Genomic DNA, 11,915 nt, shown 5'->3' with positions numbered 1-11,915 from the left:
AAGACAGAAACATTTTTCGGTGTGCACACAGATTGGAGCGGCTTGCGGCAACATGTGAGCGACGACAGGGTAAAAAAGCTTCAGTTAATACATCTGTAGCTCGGAAATATGTGCGTTTTGTGCCGCACCAGGTTTTTGAAATGGCGGATAGTGGCGTTGAAAATATTGCGGTCATCGAATAAGCAGGATAGCGGCGTTCCTGCCTTCATTCTTCACTTACGGGACATTTAGGAGTTTGTGTACACGCGAAGATTCCGTCACTCAAGCCGTTTTTTCAGTGACTTTACGACGTGGAAGCATCAGTCGGAAGACACGAATGCCGTTGCCTTGTTAGTGGGATGGAACCCAGGAAACGCTACCGCCAGTATTTTGAACCGAGAAGCAGTGCAGGCATCCCAAGACAAACCCGCTACAATCATCGGCGTAACCTATCAGAAAACGTTTCGGAAGTAAGTAAGCGCGATAATCACTTTTGAACTCTTGTGTACCGAGGGCAACTTAAGGGAACACTTAATGGAATGGGACCACATCATGCAGTACGTCATACAAACGCGGTTGATAATCCAAAATGTTATGTACCCAGGCAAAAATCTGGAGTGGGACCACTTGAAAGTGGTTTATTGGACAGGTCCCACTTTGAGTGTGGGACCACTTAGTGACTGGGATCAGTTGAAAGTGGAACCAGTTACACGATGGTCCCACTTGAAGTGGAACCAGCGGAATTGATCCAGTGGTCCCCTCTGCTAAGTGGTCCGGGATCCGGCCACTTAGCAGCTGGGACCACTGAATGCATGACCGGAAATAATGCGTAGAAATGCACATATTGCTCAAGTAAATACCGTTTATTCTGCTAAAAGCATACACTGAGCAGAAAGAAATAATCAATACATCTCTACATGTACATACTACGTGGTATAAGTCTGATCACTCACTGTGTCTAGACAAGGCATATGCCTGACTGTGCGATGCACTCACGGACCACAGGAGCTTTCGTTTTGTTGGCTACCTCACATCTTGTATTTTCGAGATGATGACACATGGCACTCCTATTTTCCATGCAGGTCGCTATATACACCCCTCTTCCTCTTCACAGTACGTTCGAAATCTTCTTATCCTGTTTCTCTTCAAGTTCTTCCTAAGTTTCTGAAATGAAACATCTAATTAATAGTAATCAAAACGTGACGGTCACCACTCATACCTGCGAACATCCGCGACGTGCAGTCCGAATGGCGTTTCATCGTCCGTTCTTGCCCCTACGCCGTTTACGTGTTCTTAGCGTCAAAACTCTTCCGGGAAATCGACAGTGTGTTGCACAGGAACCATTGTCATCGCATTGTCTTAGAAAGCGCACTAAAACACACGCAAATACTGCACAGAAGATGCACCATCCTTGCAATGGCAACCGAAGACAAAACCAACTTTCTGCGACGCGTCCAAGTTCCAACTGCTGCCACTCTCGCCTCTCGCTCTCTCCCTCTCGGCACTCTCGGCTCTCGCTGTTTGAAGTTTGAATTTGTAAGCGCCGTGGCGTCTGCACATTGCATCAGCCTCTGCAATTACCTTTTCTTCGTTTTCTCGTTTTCTTTCTTCTAGTTATTTAGCTTAGTTTTTTGTCGTTTGTTGAGATGTATTTCTTTACATTTCTCTGGTACTTAACATCTTGTGATGATATTCACCCGAGAATATGTGCACGAATTGAACTTACAAGAATACAGCATATATTTGATCGCAAACGCGCGCACCTGGATGAAAAACAATAAAAAGTGATCATGCATGTGCTAAAATAGATCAGACTAATAGATCAAACAAAACCAGAAGGATGTATGGCAAGTGTGGACAAGGTGGAATCTCAAAGGGGGAAGCTGGGAAGCTGCCCAACATGGAACCTCAAGCGACCATTCTGGGAACAAAATGGTACCTGTGAGGCTCCAGCTGGAACTTCTGGAACCATCTGAGACCAGAGTGGTACCACTGATGTCACCAAAGTGGAACCAGCCACCCCACTTGGGAATCCAGCTTGGACTATCCACATTCAACTGGAACCATTCCGGTTCCATCAAACATCCAACTGCAACCAGTCCAAGTTCAACTGGAACCATTCTGGGACCAGTCCAGATTTTCGGCTGGGTATTGATCAGCGAGGCAATGTTCGCGATCGTGGAGTGTGAATTTCTAATAGCCCTTTCGCTAATGTTATCGTGAGTGCTCTCCTCCCGACAAATGGTAGCTACTAAATGGCCTTACGGTTCGACTCTCAATCATTATGTGGAAATGTGCGCTCATGCATAGCCCCACTTGCACTATATTCACCATGTAAATGTGGCTAAAACCAAGTTTTGGTAGGCAATCACTTACGTACATTGCTCACACAATAAAGAGAGGATGAGGTCTTATAATTTTACCATTTATAATTTTACTATTTAGCAGATTAGGTGACATTATGCGCGGGAGTACATGTTCCAAGCACTGTCTTTTGATTTTCCTTTTGGGGGCTGCATACTGTTGCTACTGACCCAGGTTGTGGCACGCCTCTCGACAGCGACACTCAAGCTGACGCAGACCATACTGGCTATTTGTCACCTGTAAGCTCTTGCAGTGGAGAGGACTGGAATGCTGAAGACGAGCCAAACACAGCTCTGGAAACATCAATGCTGAGGCACATGATCATGGTGACACACACACTGATGAAAACGAATGTGAGAGTGATGAAAGTAGCGACTGTGCTGAAGTGGATGGGACTGAAGACATAATTGATTTGGATGGGACTTTGCCAAATCTGAGCTCAAACAACAAAAGCTCAAGCAGTGCTCCTAATTCTTGCTTATGCAGTGTCCTCGGGCCTGACGTGGACACAGTTGGATGGCCTCCTCAAATTGATAAATGCTCTATTTGGAGAGCAGGTCCTAGTGTTCTGGACTTCCATTACTTTTGTGGAGAATGTCAAACCTACCTGAAAAAGCTAAGAGGAAGAAGAAAACATGGCAACCTGCAGTGTGCGCAGTGCGAAAGAAACTATGCAGTAGAAGCTCTCACACGTGCTGGTAACTTCTTCATAACCTTTGACATACACACACAACTGAAGGACATATTTAAAGGTGCAAGTAACATGCTTTACACATCACTACAGAAGCTTCGACAACTAGGCACACGCAGTGGTTTCTCCGACATCACAGATGGTGCACTGTGTTGCAGGCTTCGTGAAAAACTAAACATGTCTTGGTCTGATATAACATTAACACTGAACACTGATGGGTCCCCCCGTTTTCAACTCAAGCAAATTTTCAATATGGCCTGTTGAGATGATGGTGAACGAGCTACCACCGCTTTATTGATGGAAGCACGTTCTCGTGTCTGCTTTATGGTTCGCGAAAGAACACCCCCCAATGCACCTTTTTCTGGATGCTTTTGTGAGCGAACTATCTAAAATTAAAACTGTATTCTGGAGGCATGGAAATGAAGTTGTGAAGAGCAATGTGTATCCACTCTGCTGGTGTGTCGACTCCCCTGCAAGAGCTGCCATATTAAATCAGAAACAGTTCAACGGATACTATGGATGTACGTGGTGCTTACACGAGGGAGTCCTAGTGAATGGTAATACCATATTTTAAACATTTTGTGTGCGTAGTCAATATCATGAATATACTGTACTGTCATTATGAATGGCGTTTCTTTTTCATACTTTTAATGGAGGTATGACAACTGCAATGCAGTTTTCTCAGGAAAGTTCTTTGGTTATTAAACCTGTGCGGAAATATTTTGTTGCTTTAGTTTGCACAGTGAATTAAAATTTAATAAGTAGCTTCTTAAATACTAATGCTGTTCAAAAGATTCTGAAATAGCTCAATTGCAGGCAATCCTTTTGCGTGTGCTCTGTAGGTGAATTTCGTACTCTCTAAATCCTGTGCATGTCAGTAGCACTCGATTTCACCCTGAATTCCATATTGAAAAAATAGTGCTCGATCCACCCATGAGTGGGAAAGACATTTAATCCACAAAAGTCAGACCCTATGTAGTAAGCACTTAATTGCTTAAAAAATGTTCTACTGATCCATTTATTCATGCAACAGACTGCTTGTAATGATGTTTAACTGTGTATAAGGTATGGGCATTTTTGTATTAATGTGTTGTTATCTTTGTTAGTATCTGGGGTTTCATGGAATATGAATAATAAATTCCCATACTGATCGTTGACGAGTTTTTTGCGGCAGTTTCTCCTCCTGTGTTCTTCTTGGTGAGTGCGCTTTCATAATGTTTGTAGGAGTATAGATGGTTTCTGAATGCATGTGCATGTTGTACAGACAGTTGAATAAACCAACATACCTCTACAAATTAAGTGGTTATGATTGTCCCAAAATTGATACCTGTGGTTATTGTGTGCTGATGTGTCTGGCACTTGCACAAAATATGCTTTTCAAAAATCAAATGTTAGCATGTCCCCTAGAGTTCGAGGAGTATCTTACAACACGCGGACAAAGGACAAACATCAAAAGCAATGCAGTCTGTCTGTATCATTCTTACGATTCACTCTTTGTCCCTGTCTTGTACTTCTCAAACTCAAGGCGATGCTAAAATTTGGTCATACACACCAGCTTGCTTGCCTCCTGCTCCTACGTTTATGTGCATGTGAAAACTGCGTATACTAAACTGACAAGGTTATGATCGTGCTGTGACACTATTCCTGGCATTAGATTTTGTTCATTTGTATGATCCTAGTCATTCAGTTAGTTCACATTCTTGTGAGCCAGTTGTGCCAGAACATGAGTCGTGTAGTATTGGTTTGATCGGTTGATTAGCCTGCCCAGGTATTGTGTTTTACATCAAGCTTCATGATATGAGAAGGTGAACTAGCTGAGTTGTCCCTTGGTGGCGACTTTTTGCACGGCAAATTGGAGCCTTGTAAGAGTCATTTGCCAATTTTGCATTGATGGCAGTCCAGATGCTTCTTTACCAAAACATGTTGCTTCATTCGTGTATGGCACTGCTGCAACTGCAGTCGTTTTCCAGTGTACTCAACCCAATTTGCCCTTTTTTTTTTTTTCTTGTTGGCTTTCTGAATGAGGTCCACGTTTTTGGAGGCTCTCATTTTTGTTTTCAATTTGTACTCCTAAGTAGATATACGACGGGGTGTAAGCTCCATATGTAGGTCATGGTCTAAGACGTATATTTTGCTGATCCATAAATCGGTGCTACGATACCTCTAGCCACATACAGACAGTCCCCACAAAAGATAGTCCCCACTTTAGTCACAAATCCGATCCACATGTTTTCTCTGCACGTCTTTGTCTCCAGGGCTTTCATTTGGTGGCTTCGGTATAAAGCGAGTGCAGTCTCTCGGCTGCGCGGCTGAGACTGCATGGTGCATACATAGATAATTTGTTGCATACCGATAATTTATTGTATACCATTCGCCTGCTGTTCCTTTTATTTTAATTTGGAACACCCCCCCCCCCCCCTGAATGTTTTGGACAGCTAAGTTGAACTATATGCAATTGGTGTGCTTGCATCACTTGTATTGCTTTGGAAATCTGTGATGGTTGTCGATTTTTTGCGTTTTCTCTGTCTAACTGCTTGATTTTGTTTAAAGTGTGCGTTTCAGATCGATCGTGAAAGTTTGGCTGGAGCTGGAGCTGTACCCGGGGTGGTTCCAGTTTGTCAGACCATTCTGCTAGTTGAGGGGCGTTGGGGTAACCTTCCATTTCTTTTGCAGTGAGCTAAATCTATCCTGGGTTAAGTGGCGTGCTTGCTCTGCAGTAATTACAGGTCACTGCTCCGTTTCTCCTAGGAGGTATGGGGCCCTGCCTTTTTGGTGGGTCCTTCACTAGATGTGTTGGTATGTTGGTGACCCGTCTCACGTTCGCCAGGAGATCTTGATCTTCTAATCTGATGTGTGTTCCTGGGTATCGTTGCGGTACCATTATTAATGGCATTGTGTTTCAGGGGTTGTATAGTATATATCTGGTTGCCTGGGCATACCATGGACTGCTGCAGTCTCCTCGAGTGGTGTTCTGTCACACTTTGTTACAGGGTATTCCAACTTACAAGGTGTGTGCAGGCATCTTCTCTACCAACAAGGAAACTATATATGCAGGCACATCACTGCTACGCAGCGTAGTATGTATCTTGACAGTTTGTCGGACAATTAAGCCTTGAATTCGAAGGTTAGAACGAGATTGGTATTCTTTCTTTTTTTCGTGGGGGGGGGGGGGGGGAGGGGAGACATTTTTAGTCGAAGCGTGCAGTAGGGGACGGGACAGGGAACACTGTAACTTATCTTTTGGGGGCTGGTGAGTGACCCACCCCACTGTCCTGCGTCCGTGAATGGCGAGGGGTTTGCGATGCTCCAGAATGATCTTAATACGTTCATGAGTATTCTGTTAGGTATACATGGTGTTCGTTGAGAAAGTGTCATTAAATTTGTAAAAAAAACGTATACCTGAGATAAAAATGGGAAATCTTACGCACGACACTTGTGAAGGATTTTGCCACCCAAACAGGTGTTTTCTATGAGTGTACCTCATTACTTAGTCTAACCAGCTTATTTGAGCTCAAGAATTTGCCACGAAAAAATAACGTTTTCTGCGTTAATTAGAAAGCCCCCATGCCACAACACACCATTTCAGTCACAAATACAGGATCTTTCACAATATTGTTTCCACAAAAATTTGACACCTGAAAAAACCAAAACAACCACACTCACACACACAATAGAAAGAAAACTTCGCTCGTCAAGGCGCGCCCGTTCAGGTTGTCCCGCCTAATGTATGGGGTGAAGGAAGGTCAACACAGCACTATACAAACAAACAAACATCCGATGTCGTGATTATAAGATGCCTGCGAACAGATAACCTTGCGAAGACAAAATGCGTGATTGGGTGGGTCCCGCTTCCGCCACTTTCTTTACTTTTTTTCGTGCTGTTTTAATGCGCGGTGGGATGTTGGGGGCTCTGCTGATCCCCAATACCAAAGCGCGCTTAGAGACATAGCAATTTTACGGGTGTCAAATAATTTGGGGAATACACAGCGTGCTTGTTTCACCTATAACGTGATAAAAAATTCTAACTTGCGACATACTCGCCGGAGGATTGTGGGACTTTCAGCAATTACCTTCTGGAAACTTTGGCCACCATTAAGGAAGGCTTTGGACAATGTTTAATTGAGGAAATTTATTTTTGTCAATTCAATTAACTTTGAAAATGGCCAAGCGAAACTCACTTTTCTTTACAGAAATATCAAGTCCTTCACGGATAATTAAAGTCCCAACAAAACTATGCAGAACTATTGCAGCAGAAATAGTCGGGGAAAAAAATAGGAAAATTTCTGCTTGAGCCCCACCTGCTCGACTGTCGCAAACGATCGAGAGAGCGCGGGAGGTGCGGGGTGAGGAGGATGTGTTTTTACCTCTTTGGTTTACTTTTTGCTTCCCCGCTTTGACAATTCCATCTTTCCCGCTTTGCTGGTGAGAAACTATAAGGCGGGGTACATTTTCTCCTCTAGACGCACATTTGACACGCGCTTCTGTGCGACAATCAAGGAGGCGGGACTAGCACAATTTTACTAATTTTTTACTATATTTCTATTGCGTAGTTTTTGTTGAGTGTGTTTGTTTTCTGTTGGGGCGATTAATTGTTTGGGTGGCAAAAACTTTCAGGAATGTCATGCAAAATCACAAGTTTTAACACACACATCACAATCACAAAGTGTAGTTTTTATGGAAATTTAGTGACACACTGGACACCGGCGCGCTAGAATAAAAATCTGTTCGTGCACGACATGCAAATTGAGTACATGGGATCTTAAGCGTATAATTGGGCCAATTATATTATTTATAATGTAATCAGCATACAGTCTGGTTCATTTCACCAAGTCAATCTGATAACATAGTCCTTGTGGCGTTATTGGATAATCCTAATGGAATACTGAGGTGCCGCCAGGCTTTCCTAACGGCTCCTAGTGGACGGTTAGATACCCGTAAGTGACCGTTAGGTTGTCCTGGTGGAGAGCCCAATCCCACCAGTGCCCGTCAAACGGCAACGACCGTCTGTCGGTCCGCTAGGAGCCCTGTCTGGCTGTTAGGTGCCTCTAATGGTCCCTCAAGCTCCCATGGCGGTCCGTTAAGGGGCCGTTAGGGTCCGCTAAGGAACGGTCAAGAATTCCTGGCGGACCCTCAAAAACCCTTAGAAATTCCTGATGGAGTTCTGTCAGATTTTTCAAGCGGGCCACGTTGAAAATAGTTCGAGTGATCTCACATGTTTGTGAGCAATTCCTTTATGGTACAGGTGCTGTTGTAACTTCACACTGGAGCTACTGAAGCTCTCACTTCAAGCTATTGTTTTTGCAATCTGTGCAACATTGTACTGCATCTACGTGAAAGCGTTTGAGCGGTTTGAACTAGAGTGGCCGGTGGTTTAATCTGTCGGTTGTGGAACGTGGATGATTTGGATGATTACAGACTGCGCCAATAGAAGGAATGAGGAACTGGCATAATGTGTATCAATGAGAAACTGCTTTCTAATTGGTTTAATGGGATCCGGCATTACCGCCACTACAGTAATTGAGAAGTTAGTTGCAAATGGAACGAGCGTAATGGTGACCAACGGTACATCATTACTCTCAAATTAAGTAATAATATTTGATTAGGAAGAACGCTGTACATTCGTGTTGAGGATGAACTAATTCGAACCAATTCAACCAAATGAAATTCCAGGACACGAACCATACCAAAAACATTGCAAGTGAAATTTGGATCAAAAATTTCAAATTAAAATTTATTCTCAGCAAATCGACTGAGGAGGCGAACAGACCGCCAAGAGGGCGCGTCGTAATACATTTCCATGTCGCACCACATAGTGGCTCGTGCGAGCTAGAAATAATTCGCATTAGTTCAAATGTTTGTGAACATATTATCCTCAAAAGTACATGTACCGTGCTACCTTGGTATTACACCTCTTACTGTAAGCTATTTTTAATGGTTTCCGTACAAGATTCAGTTGATGTATGTGGACGCCTTCTCTGGAACCACCACCAACGGTCAACGGATAAATGAGTCTCTCAGAAAACCTTGGAGCGTTAGGTTGTGCGCGGTCGCTCACAAGCAGTCGGCGTCATTCGTGCTTGATTTCGCGGATTCTATCCGTGTCTAAGGTCAGTAGTCCATTTGTCAAGCATTCCCGTTTTGTCAACGCCGCTTTGCATGTTTTTACCCCTGCTCGCAGGCACTACGGCCGTTGATCGGAGGATAATGTAGTCAGTGTGTTGTCACCCGCGCTGTGTGTGGAATATATTTTGATGCTCACTTACGGTGACATGCTGCGCTGCTCCAGCACCTTTTGCTTTGTCTTTGGAAATGTTATTACTTGAAGGTTACCCTCATACGACACGGCTGGCATAAGGGCGTCGGCATTTGACAGCAGGTGGTCAACACGGAATCTCAACGAAGCTGGATGGCCTTAATTTTCACGCAAGAAAGGCAAGCTGGACAGGGTTAGAAATCTCCTATGAAGCACAGAAGAGCATTATGTGCATTATGTCATCTTTCTTTTTTCTTTTTCTCGGCACTGTTCGGACATAGGGATACATCTTTATGAACTTACTCATTGTGGATTTATGTCGCGCGTGTTGAAGATGGACAGAATGCTTTCACAACATGTAAGTGCAGTATGTTGGCAGTTATTGGACAAGTGTAGCCACACTGGGATTCAGTTTGCCTCTGACGGGGCACCGATGTGTGGCTTGTTACTGGTCGATGGTGTGCGATTTTGTGGACGGATTTACTATGAGGACTGCTTTAGAAGAAGAGGAGTGTGTGTTTTCTACTTTGTTTAAGTGCTTTCTCTGTGCTTGCGTTCCTTTGTTGTCTAGCAGTCGTGCAATTTTTCGTCGTGTGACAGTGCTCGTTGAGCAATGTCCTCATCTGCTCAGATGTGTTCTGTCTTATGATGTATGCTTTCTTTTTGTTGATGCTGTGTATTTTTCTTTTTTGACAAGAAATATTCTTGTTGATCATTCTTGTCTTGACGATGATGATAGTGCTGCCACACCCTTGATCTGGACATGAGTAACACTGGCATGATTCTTAACAATTTTGCGATTAAATTAGTTCGGAAAGTAACCACAAGGAGGATAGATGTGTGACTTTATTCAGGAGGAAGAAAGCGTCATTATTCAGTTCTTTGCCTGACTTTGGAATGACAGATGGAATGACAGATGGAACGGACACATCGTTCTGCGCTCCCCGTGACTGCTGTTGTGGTGGACAGTGGGATGGTTTGTTGTGTACCTAATCCCTGTTATTAGTTACTGATGGTGTTCATGTTAGGATATTTTGTTCTTTCTTGATTTTGGTAAGTCGCATTTAGTAACTCATTGGGATAAAAGTGCTTAAACGCTATGATCAGATTTCATGCATGGTGTTTAGTGCTTTCCTGCAATAGTTTCTTTTTTTTTTGCGATGATTATAGTGGGATAAAGAAAAGAATCTTGGGATAGTGATTCAATAAATAATAGGTCTCCTGTCTAGAGTGCAGCTGTACGCGTTCTTGAACCATGCAGCTGGATGCCTGGGACAGGAAGTAATGACGTCATGTTGTGGTCCCATTGCAGATGGACCTTGTCCCTAGGAGTACGTCGACCGTGTGACAAAAAGGCACTGCAGCCTTGCGACAATGGGATGACGTCACGGCCAATGAGCAAGGCAAGCAGAGGGCGCAGGAATTCACCTCCCTCTTAGCCTCTCACAGGTACGGTCGTGTTACTTCTCACACGTGGTCGCCGCAAGTGGAACTAGGAGCGCGCGCGCGCGCATGCGTAGCACCCGTAGACGAGCCCCTGCGTCAATCGAGCGCTGGCTCTCGCGGGGAGAAGACGTGCGGTCGGTCGCTCCGCCGTCAGCGCGCCGCATCAGTTGAGCCCTGGCTGTCAATGAGAGCGGATGCCCCGTCGCCACGGGGGAAAGGTGAGTGATTTGCCGTAGCGGTTAGGCATTTTCCCTATGTGTCTGCTCTTGACGGACTTCTACATATCTCTTCGCTCGCCTTAAGCCCTTTCCCCACATGACCAGTGTATGCACTGCCACGTGTTTAGAGTTTATTAGCAGTGTCTTGTTGCATTTTTACCAGCAGCTAGTACTTTTTTGTGTTCCAGGTAAACCGACATGAGGCAAAACACTGCGGTTAGGCGTAAGCACCCGGATGCCTAGCTCAGCGCTCATCTTAAGCCATTTCCCTCCCGATGAGCAGCGTTTTGCACGTGATATCACATGTTTAGACTTGTTTAGCAGTGCCTTTCTTGTTGCCATTTTTACCCGCCACTAGTACTCTGTTGTTCTCTCTCTCTCTTTCACGCATACCGACGTGAAGGTGGGGCCGTCTGGTGTGATGCCTGGCAACTTGCTTGTCACCTGTCTCTGCAACCGTCGTGCCCAACGATGTCCAGCCGCCCGCACCGGAGTGATTTTTGCAAGATGGCCTCATTGATTTTCAAATAAATTATTTCTCTCTATCTGCTCCCTCTCTATTATTTTTTTTCTACAACCCGAGTTTTACATAGAAAATCCACGACAAGTATTGCATTGAGTCAGATTTTGCACTGTTTTAAAATCTAAAAACTTTAAAAACAATATGAAGTAATTTTGAAATAATTTAAAGTAATTTTAAAGTAAAAAGTGCAATACTTGCCATGAATTTTATGCGTAAAACTTGGGTAGTATAATTACTAGTCACACTTACTGACTTTTTCAGGTAATTAATGGTTTCGGTTTACATATTTCTGTTTACGAATTACTCAGCGGGGGGTCCTTTGTGAAACACCCGATTTACCAGCGCTTGCGCTTTACAGCAACATCAATAATCATCCGTGATGGACACATTAGACATCATACTGCGTGGTGCTATTCTGTGATAGTATATACTGCTTGTCTC

At 44.0% G+C, this 11,915-nt stretch overlaps 1 long non-coding RNA gene across 1 annotated transcript; it reads left to right on the top strand.

The window, feature by feature from the left end:
* Positions 1-12: 12 nt before the first annotated feature.
* Positions 13-11,496, top strand: LOC135385156 (uncharacterized). Its single transcript, XR_010420325.1, has 3 exons — positions 13-449; positions 2,518-3,591; positions 10,600-11,496. It is a non-coding gene; the product is annotated as an uncharacterized LOC135385156 (long non-coding RNA).
* Positions 11,497-11,915: the final 419 nt, after the last annotated feature.

The sequence above is a fragment of the Ornithodoros turicata genome, chromosome 2 (assembly GCF_037126465.1).
Source record: "Ornithodoros turicata isolate Travis chromosome 2, ASM3712646v1, whole genome shotgun sequence".
Lineage (NCBI taxonomy): Eukaryota > Metazoa > Arthropoda > Arachnida > Ixodida > Argasidae > Ornithodoros > Ornithodoros turicata.
The sequence above is the reverse complement of the archived record's forward strand: the minus strand, read 5'-3'. Positions and strand labels throughout refer to the sequence as shown.